The 25500-nt window shown below is 33.1% G+C and overlaps 1 long non-coding RNA gene across 1 annotated transcript in view; it reads left to right on the top strand.

Moving 5' to 3' along the window:
* Nucleotides 1-25500, top strand: part of LOC140440051 (uncharacterized) — a 122672-nt gene that overhangs the window by 335 nt on the left and 96837 nt on the right. The window contains exon 2 of the long non-coding RNA XR_011950776.1: nucleotides 5440-5583. This is a non-coding gene — a long non-coding RNA (uncharacterized lncRNA). The remainder of the gene's footprint in view (nucleotides 1-5439; nucleotides 5584-25500) is intronic.

Genomic DNA, 25500 nt, shown 5'->3' with positions numbered 1-25500 from the left:
TTGACAATAATTTACATGTAGTTTTTTATATCACCCCTGTATATTTGTTTATTTCTTTGCAGTTCTTTATTTGCGACAGCAGTTTACATAAGTTTATTGTATTTGAGCATAGTTCACAGATTTTCGCTCGGTTGTCTCATTTTTTCCAAAGAACGTCTAGTTCTACTCTAGTATTTTGGCACTGTTTTTATCTTTAACCTTAGCAGTATTTTGGTAGATATTTCTGTGTTTTCACTGTATTTCGACGACTTATGCACTAATTTCTTTTGCCATCGGATGGTGACAAGTAATTTTTGTTTATGTATAACACCTCTTGTCCTTTTTGATGTTTTTATTGCTACAATTACATGTTAAATGCTAGATTGCTTTTTTCTATTTTTTTTACATTTTGTGTGTATGTTTTTGATGTTTTTCATGTATTTTTCACGGTATGTCGTTGACTTTATGCATTATTTCTTTTTACGACTGCTAGAAATAATTATTTTTAATAATTTATTTTATTGTTATTGTGTTTAGGCGGCTTGCCCTTTGCTTTTTTTATTAGACGGTATTTTGCCGTGAGGTTGTAAACCCTCTTGTTTTACATATTAGCACCTCTTCTGTTTTAAGATATGTTTGTTCGTTATATATATTTTTTCGTTTATTTCTTCGTAGGTAATTATTTTTTAACTGTATTTTACATAGTTTTATTGTATTTTATCATATTTCGCAGAAGTTCCGTCTTTTTGTCTCGTTTTTCCAAAGATTACATCTATCTAATTTCTTTGATATGTATTCAGGTATTTGTAAACGTTTTTTGATGTTCTTTGCTATTTGTCGCTAATTGTCTGTCTTATGTCTCGTTTTTAGCATAATTCAATTTTTATTGTATTAACTGTATTTTATTACCTTTCCGACGGATAGGTGTTTATTACTGTTTTGTATGTTTCCTCTTATAATTTTGATATTATTTAATGTATTTTCATTGCATGTCACCTGCTTTGATCATTATTTCCTATTAGTCGATTGGTGCTTATTACTTTTTGCGTGTCGCCTCTTATAAGTTTGATGTTTTTTAAATGTATTTTTCATTGTATGTCGACTGCTTTGATCATTAGTATCTATCCATCGATAAGTGTTTTATTACTTCATCAGTACGTGTTTATTACTTTTTTACTTGTTGTACACATTAGTACATCTTCTGTTATGTTTTTTGTTATTTTTTTGTTGCTTCTTCTTTCTTTGTAGACTGTTTTTTTTTGACTGTAATTTACATAGTTTATTATATTTTACCATTGTTTACGCCAAATTTTGTTCATTTTTCTTTGCAGGTATTTATTTTGACAGTATTTAACATAGTTTTGTTGTATTTGAGCATATTTCACAAATTTTTGTTCGGTTGTCTCTTGTTTTTTTTTCCAAAGATTACGCCTGTCTGGGTATGTACCCGCTACGTTTTTATAATTCTTTGTTGTTAATTTACAGGTTCATGTCCCGTTTACATAATTGAATATTATTTTAACCGTATTTTCTTTGATGTGTACTGCTTGTGAATATTATTTTTTTTGGCTGTATGTGTTTATTACTTTTTGCGTATTGCCTTTCATGATTTTTGATGTTTTTTAAAGTATTTTTATTACGTGCTGCCTCTCATGATTTTCGATGTTTTTAATGTTTGCATGTAGACTGCTTTGATCATTATTTTCTATATCCGTTTAGTAGCAACAAAGATCCGATATAGTGACGTTTTGACAATGTCTTTGTCTTTTGTTTTTTGTGTTTACGTATTAAATATCGCTCCTCTTTCAGTTAACGTGTTACACGTAGTAATCTGATTAATAACAACAGAGATTTGCTGTAGTGTAGTTTTGGCAATGTTTATGCATTTGTGTTTTGTTTTAGCATGTTCGTGACCACCCCCCTTTCTATCGATATCTTGCACGCTATTGTACGTTGAGCCACTTAGACTTACAAGCTTAGTGTCCTTTTGACAATACCGTCATCTTTGTTTTTTGTGTTAACGTATTCATTACCACTTCCCCTTTTCATCGAAACTTTTCATGTTGTCGCACGTTAAGTTGTTTAGATGTTTTAAGCTTAGTGTCTTTTTGACAATATCTTTACGTTTGATTTTTACCTAACATATTCATTACCACCTCCACTTTCTATCGATACCTTCCACGTTGTCGTACGTTGAGTTGTTTAGACGTTTCAAGCTTATTGCCGTTTTGGTATTGTTTTTGCTTTTGCTTTTTATCTTAACATATTTAATAACACCTACCCTTTCCATCGATACCTTGCACATTGCCGTACGTTGAGTTGTTTAGACATTTCAAACTTAATGTACTTTTGTCAATGTCGTTGCGTTTTTTTTATCTTAACATATTCGCTCTTACCACCCCTTTCTATCGATATCCTGCACGTTGTTGTTGTTGTACGTTGAGCCGTTTGAACGTTTGAAGCTTAGTCTCCTTTTTGACAATGTCTTGACGTTTGATTTTTACCTTAACATATTCATTATCACCTCCCCTTTCTATCGATACCTTTCACGTTGTCGTACGTTGAGTTGTTCAAACGTTTCGAGCTTAGTACCTTTGTCTTTGCTTTTGCTTTTTATCTTAACATATTCCTTCTCACCTTCCCTTTCCATCGATACCTTACACGTTGTCGTACGTTAAGTTGTTTAGACGTTTCAAGCTTAGTGTCCTTTGGGCAATGTCTTTACGCTTTATTTTTATCTTAACATATTCGTTACAACCTTCCTTATCCATCAATACCTTGCACATTGAGCCGTTTGGACGTTTCAAGCTTAATGCAGTTTTGGCATTGTCTTTGCCTTTTTTTTTTATTTTACCACATTCATAATCACCTACCCTTTCCATCAATATCTTGCACGTTGTCGTACGTTGAGTTGTTCTGACGTTTTAAGCTTAGTGTCCTTTTAGCAATGTCTTTTCGTTTGATTTTTATCTTAACATAATCATTACCGCCTCCCCTTTCCATCGATACCTTGCACGTTGTCGTACTTTGAGTTGTTTAGACGTTTCAAGCTTATTGCCGTTTTGGCATTGTTTTTTGCGTTTGCTTTTTATCTTAACATATTCGTTCTCACCGCCACTTTCCATCGATACCTTGTACGTTGTCGTACGTTAAGCTGTTTAGACGTTTTAAGTTTAATGTTCTTTTGGCACTGTCTTTACGTTTGCTATTCTCTTAACATATTCATTACCACCTCCCCTTTCCATCGATACCTTGCACGTTTTCGTACGTTGAGTTGTTTAGACGTTTTAAGCTTAGTGCCATTTTGGCATTGTCTTTGCGTTTTTTTATTTTAACACATTCATTACCACTTCTCCTATCCATCGATACCTAGCATGTTGGTGTACGTTGAGTTGTTTAGACGTTTCAAGCTTAGTATCCTTTTGGCAATATTTTTAAGTTTGCTTTTTATCTTAGCATATTCATTACCACTTCCTCTTTCCATCAATACCTTGCACATTGTTGTACGTTGATTCATTTGAACGTTACAAGCTTAGTACCGTTTTGGCAAGGCCTTTGCGCTTTATTTTTATCTTAACATATTCGTTACAGCCTTCCCTTTCCACCGATACCTTGCACGTTGTTGTACGTTGAGCCGTTTGGACGTTGCATCTTAGTGCCGTTTGGCAATGTCTTTTGCGTTTGTTTTTGTGTTAACGTATTGGTTACCCCTTTTCAACGATACTTCGCACGTCACGATCTGACCCATAACAACGGAGAGATGACGTAATGCCATTTTGGCATTGTCTTTGCGTTTACTTTTTGTCTTTTGGATCGTTATTTTCGTCATAGAGGGTCCATATTTTTTCCACTTCGTCAAGTAACTGTTTGTCGACAGCACTCAGATCCTCAATACGAATTTTATTTTCCTGCTGTATGTCTGGTGTATCTTGAACATTGTTGTGTCTTTTAGACTTTTGATGTACTGACATTGACGCATCGTGGTCATGTATTTCGACCTTTCTTGTAATACCATTTACGGTCTGTGGTCTTCTTTTACACAGGTGTTCCGATGCAGCGTGGTCACGTGATTCGTCATTTCTTACGTTAGAATGTAAAGTCTGTGGTTTTTTTCTTTTAGCTGGATACATGGGCTTAATAATTTTTTCGTATTTAACGGTGTGAGATTGGTGACGTAGCCTGCCTCGTCCGTCCTTGTGGGCACCTGATATATCTAGCAGAGATTTGTAGATTTTTTGATCGGCTAGTGTGTATTGTAGAGGGTTTTTGGAAAAAAGCAATTCGTATAAACCAGGTGTAGCTTTAAAAATGTGTGAATCCATTTGAATGTTATCTTTATCAAAATCAATGGGATGAGTTCCAAACTTCCAGTCACCGGTAGACCAATTAAATCTCGGACCGTATACTTGGTCGATGTTCCCCACATCTTGGTTATATTTTTTAAGATAAGGGTAGGCATCATTACCCTTCACGGCTTGAGTACGTCGAACTTCCTCGGAAGTGAGGTGTTTTGTTTGAATATTTTGTGCTTCGTCTTCTTCGAGATCTGGTGTTTTATTAGTGTTGGTTTCATTTGTGTAGTTGAGTATTTCATTAAGAGGTGTAGTTACTGGTTTTAACGTCGATTCTAGTAGCTCTTTTTGATCAATTTGCATCCTTTTGAGATCATTATACTTTGCCCTCACAATTGCGGCGAGTCTTTTTACTTGAACTTCTCTGTTTGACGACATCTTAACAAATGATGTCATAGTTTTCATCTCCTGTATTTATACACTCTGCTACCCTCTGGTACCCTCTGCTACCCTCTGTTACGCTCTGTTATATGGTCTCTGCTACCCTCGGTGTGTCTCTGTTACTCTCTGCTACCCTCTGCTACCCACTGGTACGCTCTGTTACCCTCTGGTACGTTCTGTTACCCTCTGTTAACCTCTGCTACGCTCTGTTACCCCCTGTTACCCTCTGTTAACCTCTGCTACGCTCTGTTACCCTCTGTTACCCTCTGCTACCCTCTGGTACGCTCTGTTACCCTCTGTTACCCTCTGCTACCCTCTGTTACCCTCTGCTACCCTCTGGTACGCTCTGTTACCCTCTGTTACCCTCTTCTACCCTCTGCTTGCATGTCGCTGATGGCGTCTGAACTGTTAGCGTGCCACCGATGGCGCCTGCTATGTTCTGCAAACCTCTGTTACACTCTGTGTGTCTCTGTGTAAGTCTGCATCCATCTGTTAGTATATAGACATTGGCCTATTAACACTTTATTTGATTCTCTTTTATGATTTTTCTTTTAAACAATACCATTCTTATCTGATATCCTTTACAAAATGATTGTGGTTTCTTGTTTGTTTTCTACACAAAGATATAAATTTCGAATTTCGACCTGAAAATGTAACAGTCTTTGATATTCTTTTATTTTTATTGGTTGCTTGAACATGGCTGAGTCTTGCTCACAAGACACTTCAGTTTTAGGCATGGAAAGGTGTGAATTGTCTGTCGCTAATGGATTCTTTGCGCTGCATTTGAAAATTTTAAAAGAGCATGACCTGTTACTGGAACCTTTGACGCTATGGCTGAATTTTTTAAAACACCCTCACAGATGTATATATCGTAAGTTTTTACCATTAAGTATATTATTTACTTTAGTTATTACGATTTATTTTGAACTCTTTCTTAAATAACACGTCACCTATAATTTTCTACTTTTCATAAATAAAAGTATTGCATTCCGAATATTGGGATATGAACTATTTGTTTATATTACGCTTACAATACCACAGAACTTTTGCGGTTTTCTGCAACACGGATATTTAACCTAATCTTTACTAATTTGTAAATAACCGAATTAGATACTCGATTCAAAACATAATTCTTTACAAATAAAAACTGTTTTTGTTAAAAATAGTTTCTCTTTATCGTACTTTGAGTTTGCGGCATTTCATATTTAACACACAAGTTTAAAAATATAATTGCAATATTCATATCGTCAAACTATTCGCTTTTGCATTATCCTCTGCGGTTTGTACACGGGTTGCTTCGTCATGAACACGACCTTTGACTTTGTTTTTTTTATACCTATTGACGCCTACCTACTTCAAATGACCGATTGGTCTAGTAGTCTGAACGTCTAGTCATCAACGTATGGGTCGCGGGTTCGAGTCCTACACATGGTAGAATTTTTTATTTATTTAATAAATAATACTTTGATTAAAATTGTCTTATCAGTAGTAGATAATAAAAATAGTTGAAATACAAAAATAGTATGTACATTAATTCATATTAAAAATAACCAATTATTACTGTCCGTGCCGGCTAGCGTTCATGACGTCATCACGGGGCGTGACCGGAGCGCGGACGGTGCTTGTGACGTCAGGGGTCAAAGGTCAAAGTGGAGTATAGTGGCACCTTATCTACTGAACTTGTGGTTTAATTAGTTAACTATTCTGAAGAAGAAAGGAATAATAATGGCCCTTTGTTACCCTTAAACTCTGTGCAAGTGGTAATATGCGAATAAAATATCATTGCACTAATAAATGAACATGAACAAAAAGCGTTGCACTAATAAATAAGTAACAAATACAATAACTTTAAATACAAGATCTATTTCATGATATAATGTACAATATGTACCAGAGAAGTAAGTATAATTATAACAAATATACATTTAACATAATATTATTTCTGAATGCTTTTAGAACAGCACGTAACGGTTCAATCATTGTGGTCCCAACTGAAAGATAAAGAATTATTTAATGGAAATACCACTTCTTTAAAAAAATTGCTCAAAGAACTTGGGTTTGAGTGGATGAAGGATAATCCACGACGAGGACTTATGGAATTACCTAACGTTGTTTGTAAAAGAGTACAATTCTTGAGAACTTATAAAGAAGCGAAGGATGAAGAAATATACCAATTCGTGTTTATCGATGAAACTTGGATATTTCAAAATGGGATCATTAATAATTCCTGGCCAATGGATGGCAAAAGGTTTGTTGTATTAACAACAGTTGTTACATGAACATTTAAATAATATCATTGCAGATTATATTATATTCCATGCTAGAAATTAAACCGGATTTATAGAGGCTGCTAAAGCAATATTTTGTTCAAAAACTCAACTTAGTGATTATCATGGGGAAATGAACCAGGCAAATTTCTTGAAATGATTTGAATATCAGTTTTTGCAAAACTTAGAGAATCCTTCTCTAATTGTATTTGATAATGCACCTTATCACAGTATGTTATTCCATAAAACTCCGTATACAGGATGGTCAAAAAGTGCTATTGAGGAGTGGTTGACAGCAAAAAACATTCCCTATTCCCATATGATGTTCAACAGAACTGTTGAGCATCGTTTCTCAGTAAATATACTACATATAAATGTCATTTATTTTAAACATTTTTTTAGAAATAAACCACAAACCAAGTATATAGTGGACGATATGGCAGAACGTTATGGACACAAAGTTTTACGTCTTTCTCCTTACCATTGTATCTTTAACCCTATTGAATTAATTTGGGGAATAGCAAAAAAATATTACAATAGGCACATTGGTAGAGATGGTAACAGCGGTAACTGTCTAAACATGTGTCATGAGGTACTTTACATGATTACTCCTGATATGTGGAAAAACTCTATCAATCATACTGAAAGAGAAATATTTAAATGGTATGAGAGAGAAACAACATTTGATCGTCAGTCAAGAAATTAGTCCAAAAGTAATAAATGTTAATAGTGGAGAGAGTGACACTAATGTGGAATCAGATTCAGAAAATGTTTAGTTCGTTGATGTATTACTTAATGTCATGTTTTGTCTTTGAAAATACGTTCATTATTAAAAAATATTTTATTTTATTTCTTGTGGTTTTATTTTGATTATATTTATTGTTCGATAACTCAGTAATAACCTTACCAATTTTATTGTGGAATTCCTTACTTTGTGAAATCTATTCATGAATGTAATTAACAAAAAAAAAATAAAAATAAAAAAATTTTAAATTCCATTTAATCTAGTGTGAAATTTGCTACCTTCACCTTTTTTGTATACTTCTTTTCTGTTAACAGTGCCTAGTTCTTTTCTGTTAATTTTCATACTTCATAAACCATCTGACAACGCCACAAATGTTCACAACGATGACGTGAACGCAACTTTACTTAGCTTTCACTGTAAAAGATTTTAATCACTTTAATAAGATGTATCTGAGATGAACATAATAAAATACTAATTTACGAAAAAGATGATGCCAAAAAGAGATGAAAAAGTACTTATACAGTTTAATAAATCAATTATTTAACAGAAAACCAGTTGTGTTAACGGAGAAATTAAGAGCAATAGTCACCAAAATAACAAATGAAGAAGTCGCTCGAGCACTTCAAAAAACAAAGGATAAGTAAGCAGTTGACTAAGAGGTTTATTTAATAGAATTATAGAAGTTAGACAAATGCCAGACGAATGGATAAGTACTATATTAGTACCTGTGAACAAAAATCAGAACCACCAGAGCTACTACAGGAACATAAAAATAGTTAGTCACATCATGAAAATATGGGAAATAGTAATTGATAAAAGACAACGAGAAACTGAGATATCGGATGATCAGTTCGGCTTTATGCAAGGTAGATCAATAGCAGATGCAATTTTCAATGTAAGGCGGGTGAAAGAAAAATACAGGAATAAACAAACAAACGGTCATATAATATTTATTGATCTTGAGAAAGCATATAATAGTGATCCTCGAGAGATACTGTAGGCACTCAATAAGAAAGAAGTCCCAGTCAATATGTAAAGATTGTGACAGACATGTATAAGGGAGTAACAACTAGTGATAACACAGATATGGGAGATACTGATAATTTTCATCTGAAAGCAGGATTGCGCCAAAACTTAAAGCCTAGCTCAAAAAAAGCTAAAAAGCGAGGTAAAACAAAAACTGGAACATACAAGAGATTTCAAAATTTTTAGTCCAGAATATAAGAACGATCCAAGTTTTCTTTTGTGAAAAAGGTACATAAACACCCTGTACATTTGAGGCCGGTGTACAAAGAACCACTAATAAAGTGAAAATACCCGATTACCATATTGTTAACCAAAAAATTTTCAATTTATTTGGTGAGTTCTATCCGTAGCAATATAAACCCTCTATTTAGAATATATAGTCTCTGGACTACAAACATCCAAAAATGTTAGCCAAACCTTCATACGATATAACTTATTTTACCCTTCATGTAACCCGTACATTTTTGTTTATATTTTATTACCCTATTTCTATCATTTTTACCTAGCTCTTACTTAGACCAAAATGAAATTTGGCAGCCTTCTCACGCTGACCTACTTGCAAAAAATATTGGCAAGCATAATCCTCAAAGTCAATGTTTATGTTGGTATCTCGAGTCCTCGATCGACGTTAAACCAAGAGCATACGCATTTTTATCTACAATGTATTCATAAGGTACATAAAATTTCCATACTCTCTGTATGTAGCTACACAGGGTTTGGAGTAATTCATTTCAAACTTGACAGGGGCGTGTGTCTACAATAATTTAAAAAAATAGATCAATTTTGTTAAGATGTACTAATGGAATTGATGGGTGGTGAAAACAAACGTCATCGAGTTCACGAAATTTTCTACTTTCTAATAATGGTCTGATAATACCGAAAACGTGTAGACGTTTTAACTAATCCTTTTGGATAGTTTCTAAAATTCAAATATACCTACCAATGATAAAAAAAGAGACCTTTTTTAGAAGAATTTTTTTACTTTCTTTTTATTTTGTTAAATTATGGTATACAGCCAACCACAGGCAATTTTATCTACAATATTAATTTAATAAACATATTAGTCATGCAAAATTTAAGCAACATATAAAAATAAAAAAGAATTTTAGGTCTTATTGTATTAAAATAGAATAAGCTCTACAGTTCTTTGCGTTATTTACATTTATGTGCATCGTATAGATACTCTATGGAACGCAAATCTGGGAAATTTGGTGGCTGAGCGTTTTCTTGCATAAAAATCAAGTTGTTACGGCTTATGAAGAACACGGCTTAATATGCTTTTCTGCATTATTCTCGATATAAAAATTGGAGTTTGTTGATTTTCTGCTATTTTTTCTATTTTATTTTTCAGTCAAGATTTTCAATCTGTCCTGTTTGGACAATAATCAAATTTGATCATTTAAACGGAGAAATTAACATGAGCGAAGAATACTTGCCAGTGCTGGTACATTCCTTATTAAATTTAACTAAAATTAATATTTAAAAAAAATTATATTGTAAACAAGTAACTGATCAAAATCTACGTAGTAAGTTCAAGGGTTTGTGTCTCTTAAATCTTCTCGCTTCCCTGCTGTTGTCCAGTGGGTTTACCGCACTAAAAAATTTGATGAATTTATGATCGCTTTAAATACCTATCAATACACTTATCCATTTCTTGGCGCACAACACTAACTGAGAGATCACGATGTATGACTTCATTAAGGACATAGCATGGTGCATTAACAATCTGCCTAAAGACCTTCGATTGCAACCTCCGCAGGATTTCAATATTGGATTCGCTTGCACACTTCCACAGTTGAATGTCATAGGTCTAGATGGGTTTTAGAATTACTTTATACACTACTAATTTATTTTCTAGTGATAGTTCAGATCTTCTTCCAAGTAAGCAGTAAATTTGTCTTAATTTTAATCCAATTTTATTTTTGTTTATTGAAGATGTGGTTTCTCCAAGTAAGTTGTCTATCAAAATGAATACCAAGGTATTTTGCACTATCGGATTGCGGTATATCTTGATTGTTTAGTTATACAGGTGGACATGTCAGACGTTTGGTTGTAAAAGTTACATGGTTTGATTTACTACACTTCTGAATAGTATTTAAGTGGACTTTCGAACTGGACGAAGCATCTAGAAGTAACCTTCTAGATACTTCGCTCGGATTTGTGTGCGACGAGAGGATGACGGTGTCATTAGCAAAGGTTGCCAAAAAACACTGATCAGAAGTGGGTAGGTCGGCCGTGTATAATAGGTTTAAGAGTGGACCAAGCACACTACCTTGACGTACGCCATAGTTTATAGGTCTCAATGCTGTTACTTACGTATCGTATTGAATCTGGAAATATCTGTGTATTATGAAGGGTTTGAATATCCTATGGTACTCAGATGGTAGTTATTATTTAATTTTATACAGCAAGCTTATATGTCACACTTTGTCAAAAGCTTGTATGATGCCCAAGAATACTGCAAATCGATAGCGCTTTTTCTCCAAATCCTGATTGATGATATTAACAACTCTCTACACTTGTGTCAACTGCAGAGTGATTTGTCAAAAATTGGTAGTCAGGAACTAAGCAGTTTTCTTCTAGGACAAAACTCCATTTCTTAAGTATTAGTTTCTCAAGAATTTTATCAAGAATTGGTAATAAAATAATGGGTCTATATGAAGTTACGGATTCTAAAAGTTTGCCTATTTTATGGATTAATATAACTTGAACCACTTTCCGTTGTGAAGAAAAATATCATATTCTTAATACCGCGTTGGAAATTTGTGTTAATAAGAGGATCGCATTTTGTGATAATTGACATAAGACAAATCCAGCTTATAACTAAGAGCTTTCTTTCCTCATTATCTGGTTATAACTCACTGGGAAATGTAGTAAAGGTAGTTTACAAGTATTCGAAAAATATATTTGCCTTTTAGTCATCAGTGCTTGCCCAATGTCCGTTACTAGTTTTGATAGGTATGTTGTTCTATGTTGTTCTGGTCGCAACAATTTTCTGGTAGCCTTCCAAAGGGTGTAATCTGTGGCTTCTAATGGCGATAAATCTCTCAGATATTTTGCAGTCAATGTATTTTTAAGATCATTTAGCATTTTTTTAAGTCTTTGTTGCTTTGCAGGATCATAAAGCTGATTTGTTAAATGTAGCTTTATTGATCGGTGTTTGACTGTTTTGCCATGTCTTTGTAAGTTTTCTCTTTTCTCCAATTTTTGTGTAATGGCCTCGGGATAAAACTTCTTATTAGGTTTATTATTGGTTGGCGGGAAAGATTCCCAGCACGCTTTCTGTATACATATAGTGAGATGATCCACAGCAGTGTGTAAATCACTTTCTGTCTTTAGACATAAGTTTATATTTAAGTTATTAGTAATAGTTTCTCCAAATAAAGTCCAATTGGTTTTTGATAAATAAAGCTTAGGAAGTCTAGGTAAATTAATTATTTTAGAAGACTGGGTAAGAAATACAGTGTAATCGGATGTTAAGTCGAAGCATGATTTAGTTGTTAGGTTATTATCTGCTATATCTTCGGTTATACAGAAATCAAGGAGATCTGGAAGTTTTCTTCTGTCTGTTGGCCAATATGTAGGTTCACCTGTAAAATAACTATTGAGGTTATTATTATTAATTTCTTTGAAGTGGTTGTCTGCCACGTGGGGTCATCAATCTAGAGCCCCAAAAAGGATGTTTCGCATTGTAATCACCATCGGCTAGAAAACTTGATCCAAGTGGTTTAAAAAATTCAGAAAATTGATTTGTTTTTATTGTGTGCTTGGGAGGGCAGTGTAATGATGATATAGTGATTGGCAAACTCCAGTCTTCAATTACTATTTTTGTGTCCTGAGGGTACGGTATTTTAGTTGCCTGTAGTTCGTAATATTTTATATTACTTTTGATAATTATGGCGTGGAACCTCCGTGTTTAGTATTATCAGGATGATTTGTGGTGTATAATTTATAGTTTGGCATTTTCTAGTAACTTTTACCTGTAAAGTGCGTTTCGGAAGTAAGCATTATATCAATTTTATTTGCACTTAAAAATATTTTTAACTCTTGGCTATGCTGAGCCATACCGTTGTCGTTCCATAATGCTAGTTAGCCATAGCCAAGTATAATAGCCATTTAAATGATTCTGGATTCGAGTGCCGCCAGGCGACTTATATGGTCTGACAGTGTTTGTTCGGATTTGATCCAAACTGGCAACAGCGCTCCCGCGTCCTACCACTGACCACCCTTTGGTACAGACCAAAATTTGACGTTGCGAAAGATTGTATAGAATTCTTTCTCTTTTTTACGTTCAACTGGCCGAGAAGACACATCGCCATTAAGTTCAACTGCCGCATGGTGAATCATCCGATCACGTGTTAACAATAACAACTGTAAGTGATAATATTTCTTATACAAGCAACGAGCAAATAAATAATAATTATTGTATTTTCATCAACCAATTTAAAGGTATACTATTTATAATTAAATACATTTCTACTGAGTAAGAATAGTTTATTTAAATCCACATAACAAAGGAAACACCACTTAATGGCAATACACCAAAGTCGAAGGATAATCCGAAGTAATTTAATTTAATTACTTGTACCCGGCCGATATATTTATTCGGTTACACTTGGACGGTGCAGAGGAGCCCAGCCCGTTTCAAGTGTTAAAAGGTATACTTAAAATGAGATTTTTTTGCTAATTTCTTCACTTCCATCATATTATTGCTGCATATCTTGTATAAGGTAAAAATTTGATTGTATCTATGTATGTTTGCTTATTTAAATAATTTTGTAGATAAACTGATGATGTGTATTAATTTAATATACGAAACATTGTTTAAAACAAAATGTCTTCAATAAAAGGATGCACTAGCTGACCTCCAGGTAGCCCCTTTCCCGCCACTGGCATAAAACGGTGTAGGTATTTGAATCGTAATATACTGATATTAGGAGGATTTCACGCTGGGCAAACAAAATATTAATTTGAGAATAAAATGCTTATTTACAAAGTAGCGATACTACTGTTGAATAGCTAATAGAAGAGACGAGATTTTATTCATACAACGTATAGGTCATGCATTTAGATGTAGATTTTGAACATCACATAAAATATTAGGAGGCGTATCAGGTACAAATATGTACTTTCGGACGTAGAGTTTGAAATCCAAGATTGTTACTAGTTATATACGTGATATTCGGTAGAAGGCGAGGTGTTTTCTCCCAAGTTTAATACAAAATGGAGTTTCACAATCACGTATATACTTTAGGAAACTTCCGAGTAGAACATGTTTGGTAAACATGCCTAAAGTTTTGGAGTATACTACTTTAAAGTTAATTAGGTAGGTAGAGCATATTATTAGTACAAACAGGAGTAACATCGTTAATAATAAACAATAAGTAAAATTATAAAAAATATATGTTTTTATAGTTCTTAAAATTTGCACAGTATTTATCGATTGCTATCTCTTACTTTGACTTATAATAGGATCTTGTGATCTTCTAATAAGGATACCGACACTCTTTATTTGTATCGTCCGTCATTATTGTAAATACTTTTCTTTGAAAAATAGTTTTTTCAAGCCAAATATAGTCTTACGTTAGAGGGAATTACAAAGCATTTGATTGTTTGATTTAATTTTCCTTTATTTTCCTTTTTATATTATGACATTATAGGATTAGTCACAAAAAAATTATACAACAAACTAACATAAATATATTATATTTATTTGAGATAAGGCCACAATTGATTGTAATAAAAATTACATTTTGCATTTGCATTTATACTGAAAATGACAAATGTTTAATGTGTTTAAAGTGAAACGTTTAAACAAAAATTAAGTGTTTTATTTTGTTTAATTGTTTACGTTAGGTTTGGTTAAATCTTTCCACTATTCCATCTGACTGGGAATGTAAGTGTGGAGCTTTAGTTTACACAATTCTTAGCATTTTACACATTTTTTTAAACAAATTCCATGTGAAATTTTGGCCTTGATTATAATGGTATTTTCTGGGAACTCCAGTACAGCAAAACAAATTATTAACCAGGAACTTAGCTTCTGTCGAGGCCTTTTGCTTAGGAGATAAATAGACGTTTGAGCCTGTACTTAAATATCCATGATCACCAAGATATGCCGGTTGTCAGGTAATCTACGGGGAAACGGTGCAACAATTTCTACACTGATAAGTTGAGCTTGATTTTGATTTTGAGCAGGGCTTTAATTAAAATTATCTCAGCTACGGCCTACAGATTCTTGTTAAATCGTTTTTTTTGCGTTTTTACCCTCCTACGAGGAAAGTTTTAGGTGGAATCCTTGGGGTAAAAGTGATAAACTTTGCATGTTTTTTAGAGTTCCAAAATTAATATTCTCGGCAAAATTCAGCTTGTTCGTCTGATTTTTAAAGGTTCAGTGGCATTGTCATGAAGCATGGAGCATTATATGAAGCTGAGACTTGGATATTAAAAAAATGCAATTTAAAAAGAATCGAGGCTTTCGAACTCTGGTTATACCGTAGAGTATTAAAAATATCATGGACTGATAGAATTACAAATAAAGAAGTACTGGTGAGGGTTGGTAAAGAAACAGAACTAATCACAACTATACAAACCAGAAAACTGGAATACCTAGGCCACGTGATGAGGGACCAAAATATGAAATTTTGAGACTCATCATACAGGGAAAGATTCAAGGAAGAAGATCTATTGGCCAAAGTCAGAACTCATGGTTGAAGAATCTACGTGATTGGTATCAATGCAGATCGATTGATTTGTTTAGAGCAGCAAGCTCAAAAATAAAAATAACCATTATGATTGCCAACCTCCGTAGGGAGACGACACTCTAAGAAGAAGGCATTGTCATCTCTGACCACTGGAGTACTTACATTGATTCCTGCGGTCACACAATTCTCTACAACTACAACTAAAGCATCTCGGTATTACTGTTGCTTATTCCTGCTTCTTTGAAAGATTTAGTGAACGTTAGCTAGAATATCACCAAATTTAACACAGTCATCTGTGGTTTCACTTTGGCGGATCCTAACAAAATTTCTAGAACCAGTTTTGGCTACGTTTTTACTCTATTTCATGGGTCAATAATACGTCTTCTTACGTTTATTCGTTTATTTTTTAGTTATTCTTAGGACCTGCTACATTTCGGTATCGCGTAGTCCATCAACAAAATTTCGAACAGCTGGTTTTTCTAAAAAGTCACCTGCTGGTGTTGGATATGCTATTCTAATTGAACGTACAATACTGGTTCCGAACTGCTACAAATATTTACGTGATTTGTGTTGCCTGAGCTTTAGTTACGCTAGGTATACTTGCTACAGATGTTTATCACCATAAATCATTTTTAAATCAAGTAAAAGTAAAGTTCGTGTAACCTTTTGGCTAAGGTCTACTGTTAGGGTTTTTAGGTCGCGCAAGCGCCCCTAAGATAACTTAACGACTACTTTCATAGCCAGGACCGATAGCCACCGTAGACAGGTGCCCTCCGGAGCACGGTGCCAGCTCATTCAAATTAGAAATTTAAAATTTTGTCGGTTTCAGGATTCGAACCTGGGCCTTCCAGCTTATTAAGCCAGTGACGCCACTAAGCTACGGCTGCCATTTCTCGCTATGACACTAAGCTCGAACAATTCTTTGGTTAGGTACTCCTAGAGTTGAGCTTTGGTAGAGTTGAACTATAAAATAACGTTGTTCTTCGGATAGGAAATTGACTTTTGCAGCATCAAAAACTGCTGTAATCCTCCAGCTGACAGGCGAGGCGTGCCAGGCTTCACTCATATGAAATGATAATATGATTATTACTCAACTTTCTGGTGTAAAAACCGTTGCCAATACAGCTACAACCGTTTTAGATACCTGGAAATTATTTTTTCCTGGCTTAGTCGTGAAACAAATTGTTATTTTACGAACCAGAAATTACAACGACTGAGCGAATCTTAGTCGCGACCTAGATACTGTCCACCAGCTGATATTAATGAAATCTACGCATTCTTGGGACTTTTATACATTGTGGGAGTGGTAAAAGGACATTTTATGTTACTCTTCGGGCTTTATGGTACGACGACAAAACTAGCAGAAAAAATAAGCCAAAAAAATGATAATTTAGCCTCAATTCGTTAAATATTCGATCAATTTGTAAAAGCATGCTCTTCAAATTATAGCGTTGGAAAGTATGTAAGAATTGATAAGATGCTTGATAGCTTTCGTTGTAGGTGTCGCTTTAGGCAATACATTGCTAATTTGCCTGCTAAATATGGTATAAAAATATATATCTTAGCTGACGCCAGGATATTTTATACGCACAATATGGAAATTTATGCTGGAAATCCGAATATTTTATTGAAAGAGTCAGCAATCGGTGACCTCTAACAGTATTTTTTTTTTCACTACTGAACATAGCTATAATAAATGCTCAGGGGGAGGAGGATCTTTTGTAAATGAATACTTTAAAAAAATTTTAAATACTTTTTTTTGCAATACTGTACTTAAAAATATTTATTAACTAAAACTGACCACGGAGTATTTGCTTGTTAGATAGGAATCTAACGTGCGACCGATCTCGTCCTATGGAAGGTAGCGACCGATCCCGGGTTAAAAATTAAATGATCCTGGTAAAATACCCATAATTTACTATTTTAGTGTGAATTATATAGCAGGTAAATTGTCAATCGGCAAAAATGTTATTTAAAACATGCCAACAGTTTTTAAAATCAGTGTTTAACTTATCGTTGTTTTTATTTTATCGGCTGTTTTTGTGTTCCATTGCTTCGTCTGTATAGTTTTTATACACAATTTGTTAACTAGTTCATTATTGTGAAGTAAAACAAACTATTAGGTTAAAGTAAAACAATTTTTACTATATTCCATCAGTTTTTCGTAGATAACAATGGATATCACAAATGGTTTAAGTAAACGATGTTCACGTCATAGACCCATTTCATAAAAAAATTATCTGAAAGGTATATGATGGAATTAAAAACGCTCTCTCCAACGGAAGCTGATAATCGCTGTTCTTTTCAACAGGAGTATCAGTGGCAATAGTTAGCTATATAACGTACGCCAGAAAAAACTCCATATCGAGTGGTTCGAGCGAAAACCCAATAACTAACAAAACCATTATTTTGAGATAATCTCGATTAAAGTTTTTAGTAATTTTGAAGAAGCTTTAAAATCATAGGAAATTCTATCAAACATTTGTTATAGCCAAGCGATAGAGAATTTAATATTTAGTTACAATAATTTTTTTCAGTTTAATTTATTAAAGCGTATTTACACATAAAACGTGATATTTATCGGGTTTTTTCTCGCTGAATGAGTACAACATTTGATTTTATTGGTTTTTATTTTTAATTTTTTTAATTATAAAATAAAAATTAACTTTATTTTATTCAAATAAAACAAAAACTCTATCTATATACTTTTTAGAAAATTAAAAGCTATGTCTTCTTCTTCTTTCGATTCTTCTTCCATTATTACATCTGGAATTTGATTTAAGATATTATTACCTGTTTTTAAACTTGTTATCCAAGCATACACCTTAAATTGCCCGGAGATGGTAAGTCTATAGTTGCTTTTTGGGATGAAATTTGTTTTTGCCTTTTAGAACGTAGAGTAGAAGTTTTTTTAATTTAAACCAATATCTGCTGATATTTTTTAACACTTTAATTCTTCTGAGAGATCGTAATTGAAAGAAATATGTCTATTCTTACCTTTAATTTATTTTAGTCTCTTGATTTTTAAGCACTGCACAGTATTAACGTCAGAATCTACTGTACTGTTTTGAAATATGTTTTCTGCAAGTAGCTTTAGATCTAAAAATTCGTTGTATTTTATTTCTTTTACCTTGAATGGGCCTATATTATGTTTTACATTGTTTACTGTATTTACTTTCTGTGTTCTTGCAGTTTGAAATATGTTTTTTCAGTCATTTATGCAAGTTACATTTACATGTTTACTTGCAGATTCTATTGCCGAGTGCGTAGACTCCACTTTCACTATTTGTTTGAAAGTAGAACTTCAACTCTAAAATCTGTATTAACTAAAATAGGCGAAATCTTTAATTTTCCTAAAATAAGCGGTGTATTATTACGAGAATCATTAAAAATATTTAACTTTTGATAGAAAAAACTATACCGGAATGCGATTTTAACAGATAAGGAGAAAATAATACCATGGCGACGTATTATCGTGCGGCAAAACGAATGTTAAAGGTTTATCGACAGGATTGCGAGAATGATCCGGTACGGGCCAGGGTCTAATTATTGTCGTTCATATTAGCAGCGCTTTGGTTTTCTGCAAAATGCTGCCCTTATTTTATTTCGAAGAAAACTAAGGACTATCATAAAGACATGAACTCCAACAAGTGCTTCGAGCACATTCTCTAGCGCGTAAATAGTAACTCTGTTGTAGTTGATAATGCATCTTATCTCAGCCACCTTGTTGAACGCATTCCAACGATGACTGATATAAAATCGGTCATGCAGAGCTGACTCTGAGAAAAATGTGTATAAAAGTCAAGGAGCATCATGGTAGATATCGTCAATATGTTGTTGACTCAATGACTAGACTTCTTGGTATTACTATTTTGAGACTTCCACCATCCCATTGCAAGTTTGATCCAATTGAATAAAAGGCTCAAATAAAGGGATATGGTGCCTGAGAAAACGTAACATTTATAATTGGCGATTATTTATTACAAACCAGTATATAGTATAGATTACATAAATTCCACAAATTGGGGAAATGCTGGTGCTTGTGTCTTAAAAATAGAAGAGAAAAGGTGAAAGTTGGATAGGATAATAAAAAAACGTTATCGAACCTGTAATTGTAAGGGTCAATTTTAGCGAGTCAGAAGACTCAATGAATTCCCCGGATTCATGCTAGGTATGATAACGATAATTTTAACTCACACAATACAAATTAGTTTTCATTGTTGGATTGCTTATTCAACTGTTTATTAATCTTCATAAAATACGTAAGAGGCTTATTTACGACAAGAATAAAATCATCGACCAAGCGGGTCGGACTCCACTGTGAATGATTTGAGGCTCGGTGTTGCTTACTCCATAGATCCCTATTGATCGAGTGTTCAGGCTTAAAAAACCAGAATATATATAGTTATAAAAAAATATATACGAACAATAGTTATATTTTTAACAAATACTAAAAAGGGTTATATTTTAGTATATGCCAAATTATTTATCTAAATAAATTAAAAAAAAAACACCATTGGATGAGTTTTTATCTACCCATTATCATTTTTCAAAATAAATACCTTAAATAAATTTAAATTTTTATCTATAAAATACTTTTAAGATGTCTTCATGAAATGCCATTGATAGAGAAAAAACAATCGAGAATTGGGATAAACTGTGCTGACCAAATTTTAAGTTGCTTAACCGTATGGTGAATACCTTTGTTATTACAGTTCGCTCGCTAAAAAGACCGCATATTACCCATTAAAATGTACGGTAAGCTATCAAAATGTGAACCGATTTTACTTTGATTTTCTTATTAGTAAATAGCGTATTTGATTTATTTGCAACTCGTACAATTAATATATCGTGTTACATTTACGAGTCACCCCCTTCAATTTTTTGTCGGATTATAGTCGCTGTTTGCAAATAACAAATATCTGCTATTCGGTATTTTTTAATATCGCATGTCTGGACCTGGTTTTAAGAATGTGTATTTGACAGAAAGCTTAAGAAGAAACTAATATTAAAAAATTATTTTAAGACTTATTTACAAGAATTGGTAACGCTCGATTTACGAAGGTTAAAATAAATGCACTAACAAATAAAAATAAAACTATCTGTTGAATTAACATTAAAACACTTACAGAAATTGCAATCTCTTTAAAACATCTGCCTTGGTGATGGATTTCACCGCAGATTGCATGGTAATGTTAATTCACTTGACAAAAAAAATCATCGGCATTCAATTGTTTATTGACACACTTTAAGACCACCCGGAGCCGTTCGATTGTTTTATAAATAAATTGCGCGTGTACAGTCAATTGGTTTCCGCGACATTTGAACTTTCCAATTGTACACTCCTTGCTACTTTTTTTTGAAGAGAAGAAATCGATAATAAAAAGTGAAATTCGTGATTTTAGCATTTTCAGTATAAAAATTTTGATAATTGGAAAGTTTAATATACATTATCTTGAATATTGGATAATGATTTTCAAAAAAATAGATACGGATTTTAAGAAACTACGAAAGAATCGTTTGTATTTATTAGGGCTGCAGTCAGAAAGTTTGGCCGGGATGTTACAGAAACACTCTTTTGGCTTTTGGTCTAGCTTTCGGAATTGTTTTTATTCCTTCTATAAGACACTGTAATTAGAAGAATGTGTAAATATTTACAATATATCACAAATTGTCAGTGCAACTTACTAGTCGTCGACATTAACTTGTTGATTATTAAAAACTGAAAATGGGGGCATCTTACATGACCCCCTTTAGTTGGTGAGGTTTTATCGACTTACATTACCTCTGATCTGTGCTGGAGTCTTGGGCTAACTGATAGAAAGATGGTATGAAAAATCAGTTAGTACCCGTCAATGTCAAGTGCAATGATGTAGTAGGAGCAAAAGTCATTGTGCTTAAGTTTGTGAATAGGCAGTTTTTAGTGAAGAATTGTGTTTTGTGTGTAGTAGGATCAATAGCAATTTTTGGCATTTTAAAAAAGTTGGGAGAATGGAAAACAATGAGTGACTGTGATGTAAAATAAATTTGGTATACCAGGGTAAGGCAAAATTTAAGTTAGGTAGTTGAAATTAATAAATCATTTTAAAGGCGATGAAAAGAATGTTATTTCCTAATTGTTTCCTTGTATGAAGTAAGTATAGATAGAAGTTGGTTTGAAATTTATGGAAGATGAATCAAGGTAAAAGAAATAAAAGAAAAAGAAAGAAAAGGAAATAAGAGATGAATGTAAAGATGTAAGCTGGGGATACTGAAACTGATTGTGATAAGATATTGATAGATGTAAAGTGAGTATTTATAAGAAAATCTGTGTGATTAGTTAGAGAGTAGTTATTGGAGAGGATGGGAAATTGGATATTGGAAAAGGGGGATGTTAGTGTATTAATGGTGACAAGAATAGAGTTAAGTATGGCGGATTATATAAGGTGATATTAAGCTATGGGAAAATAGAAAGAAATGTAGAAGTAAGTAAAACTGGATGTGTAGTTAAAAGACAGAAAGTTAGATCAGGAGAATTGTCGATGAAGTGGAACAAAGTCTCTGTTGATGCTGGTGTGACGATTAACACAATTGGGACTGTTTTTCTTTTCCTTGACTATTTCCAAATCCTCAAAAAGGTCAAGTTTGAGATAATCTCTACCTGGGATGTTATGAAGAAGAGAAATATCATCTGGTACCTTGATTGTGTGATTGTGATATTTAAGATGATGGGAAAAAGAAGAAGTGTTCTCTAACTTAGAATGTTCCATGGCTCTGGTTACTAGAGATCTACAAGTTCTACCAATATAAGTGGCATCACAATCAGAACATTAAAGTTTATAAACTCCACTTCGTTTGCTGAAGTCAATAGAGTCCTTACTATTGCATAATGATCTACTCAATTTATTGTTAACTTTAAAGGAAATCTTAATATTTTCAACAGAATTTAGGATAGTGTTTTTGATTGATTCGGAGAGTGTTGGACAGTGAAATGGTAATGAGAAGTAAGATGGGGAATCTGAAGTAATGTTAGGGTAAGCTGATTGTTGAAGCAATTTACGTTTCTTTTTATAAATGAGTTTATGGATGATATCAGGGTTGTAGCCATTATTGAAAGCAATCTGTTTGATTATGTTTAGTTTTTGGTTGTAGTTAATGTTGGATAATGGGATGGTTTCTAAACGATGAATGAAACTGTTGAATGCAGATAATTTGTGTGAAATGGGATGGTTAGAATTGAAATGTATAACATGATCTGTTTGTGTGGGTTTTCTGTAGATGCTATAATCAAAGACATTATTAATTCTATTGATGAAAAGGTCCAAGAAATTGATGGAGGAGTTGGATTCTAATTCCATAGTGAATTTAATATTGGGGTGAATATTATTGATAGTGTTTAGTAAGGAAGAAGCTGTATTTGAGTTACCTCTAATGAACACTAAGCAATCATCAACGTAACGGAACCAGTGTAGAATTGTATTGTTAGTCATGATTTAAGTGGATTCTAGATGATTCATGAAGAGGTCAGCTAAAAAGGGGGAAAGACAACTTCCCATGGCCAAGCCATCAGGTTGTTTATAAAAAATATTATTAAAAGAAAAATAATCTTGTGATAAACAAAAGGAAAGTATCTCTATTATTGGTGTGATGACTGAGGGATTAGTTGATTTGGATGTGAGAAGGTCGTGGACTAACTGAATAGTTTCAAGTTTAGGTACAGAAGTAAAGAGATTGCTAACGTCAAATGAAAGCATAGTCATATCTGGTAGGAGATTTATGTGATTGAGTTTGGATATTAGTTGGGATGAATTTTTGATGGAGAAAGTGGGAGAAAAACCTGTTATGTCCTTGATTACCCTGAGTATGAATTAAGAAATTATGGAGACACGGGTGTTAATGAAACTGACTACTGGACGGATTGGAATGCCCTCTTTGTGGATTTTTGGAAGACCATACAGTCTACGAATTAATGGGTTACTAGGGATTTTGTAATATGGTGCGTGAAAATCAGTGAAAAAAGTAGAATATTTCTTTAAAAAGGCTTTTTGTTTATAATAGAATCTGTTCAGTGGGTCATGTGGAAGTACTATGAAGCCATTATTATTCAAAAAGGTGGAAACTTTGTTGATGTATTCAGTGTGATCCAGAATTACTAAGCAATTTCCTTTGTCTGATTTGGATATTATTAGATTATGGTTTTTTATTTTCTTTTTTATTGAATTTAGAATTTTTAAACTATTATGATGTGGATGATGAAAAAGTGAATTGGAAGTTAAGTTTTTGTATGCAGCATGAAGTTTTTTGAAACAATTATTTCTAATGACATTTTTTTGTTGTAAAGAAGTTGAAAGTTTTTCTATGATTATGTCTATTTCTATGGAAAGTTCTTGTAGGTCTATTTCAGAGATGTCTGTGGGAATAGAAAATTGGAGGCCAGGATTCAAGAGTTCTAATTCATCTTGTGAGAAATTTATATTGGATAAATTTTTGATTCTAGGGTGAAATTTGAAATTAGAAAATTTGGATCTATTATTGTAAGAATTGGTGGACACTAAATGTGACTTCTGTTGAATGAGATTGTGAAGTTTATTATTAAGTTTGAAAAATTTTACTGAAGCACAATGGTTAACTTTGTCCTGTACATCATGCAAAAAAGAGGTTAAGTCTAGATTATCAAAATGTTGTAAAAGTCTATTGTACATTACCTTCATATTACAATTGATGTTATCTAACTTGGAATAATGTTTGCCTATTTTTTTCCTGAGGAGTTTGGTTTGTAGTTGATTAACATATGTACTGGGTACATTTTTTGATGTTTTAACTCTAGCGAATACAGGAACTACATTATTATTGATAGATTGGTGAATAAACCATATGTCCAACTCTAATTGTTTCCTCCTTGTAGCCAGACGAATGTATTGGTTAGCCCAAATGACCATATCGTCAATTTAAAAATAAAAGTGAAACTGGAACAAACCATGAAGTGGAGATATCCAGGAGTGGCTAGTATACCTGTTGAATACAAAGCGCGTGGTGTTCGTGTGTATTAAGGTATAAAAAATACTTATTAAAAGCTTAAAATTTTTATTTTCAAGAAGATCTTTTTGGAATTAAATCATTCCATCATCAGTTTACTAAAAGAGAGAGTAAAAATACCAATATTAAAAAACAAGTAAGTTAAAATTTAAATATATAGAAAGAACACGTTGGTTTTTTACTACTTACATAAAAAGTTGTTAAAAACATTGTATGGCCACATAAAAACATTGGAAGGACATCCGTATTAAAAAATCCTCATGGTATTTATCAAGGTAATACTAATAATAAATTTTAATACGGATGTCCTTCCAATGTTTTTATGTGGCCATACAATATTTTAAATAACTTTTTATGTAAGTAGTAAAAAACCAACGTGTTCTTTCTATATGTTTAAATTTTAACTTACTTGTTTTTTAATATTGGTATTTTTACTCTCTCTTTTAGTAAACTGATGATGGAATGATTTAATTCCGAAAAGATCTTCTTTAAAATAAAAATTTTAAGCTTTTAATAAGCATTTTTTATACCTTAATACACACGAACACCATGTGCTTTGTATTCAACAGGTATACTAGCCACTCCTGGATATCTCCACTTCATGGTCTGTTCCAGTTTCACTTTTATCTTTCATATTAAAAAACTAGGACGTCTAAGTTATAAACGGAATTGGTCACATGCTAACGCAGGACTCCACTGGGGCTGCTGTCTTTGTCTGAGGACAAGAATATCGAGATAAAAAGCGAAACATTTTTTATTTAGACAAGACATGGTAATATGACAAGCATGATACCGCTAGCATTGGTTGGCCTGATGGTTCACTTAAGTGCCAACTGAAATACTTAGCTACGAATAAAGGTTCTTGAATTATTATTGTGCACTTTGTATCTTCAAATGGTTGGGTGCCAAATGGGTTAAAGCTTTGCAGAAAAAAAAATAAAAAAATGTAGTGTAGATTATCATCAGAATATGAATTCTAATATATTCGAAGAGTTGTTTAAGAAGACATTACTTCTAAATATAACACCCCG

Source organism: Diabrotica undecimpunctata, chromosome 1 (genome assembly GCF_040954645.1).
Source record: "Diabrotica undecimpunctata isolate CICGRU chromosome 1, icDiaUnde3, whole genome shotgun sequence".
In the NCBI taxonomy this organism is placed as follows: domain Eukaryota; kingdom Metazoa; phylum Arthropoda; class Insecta; order Coleoptera; family Chrysomelidae; genus Diabrotica; species Diabrotica undecimpunctata.
The sequence above is the reverse complement of the archived record's forward strand: the minus strand, read 5'-3'. Positions and strand labels throughout refer to the sequence as shown.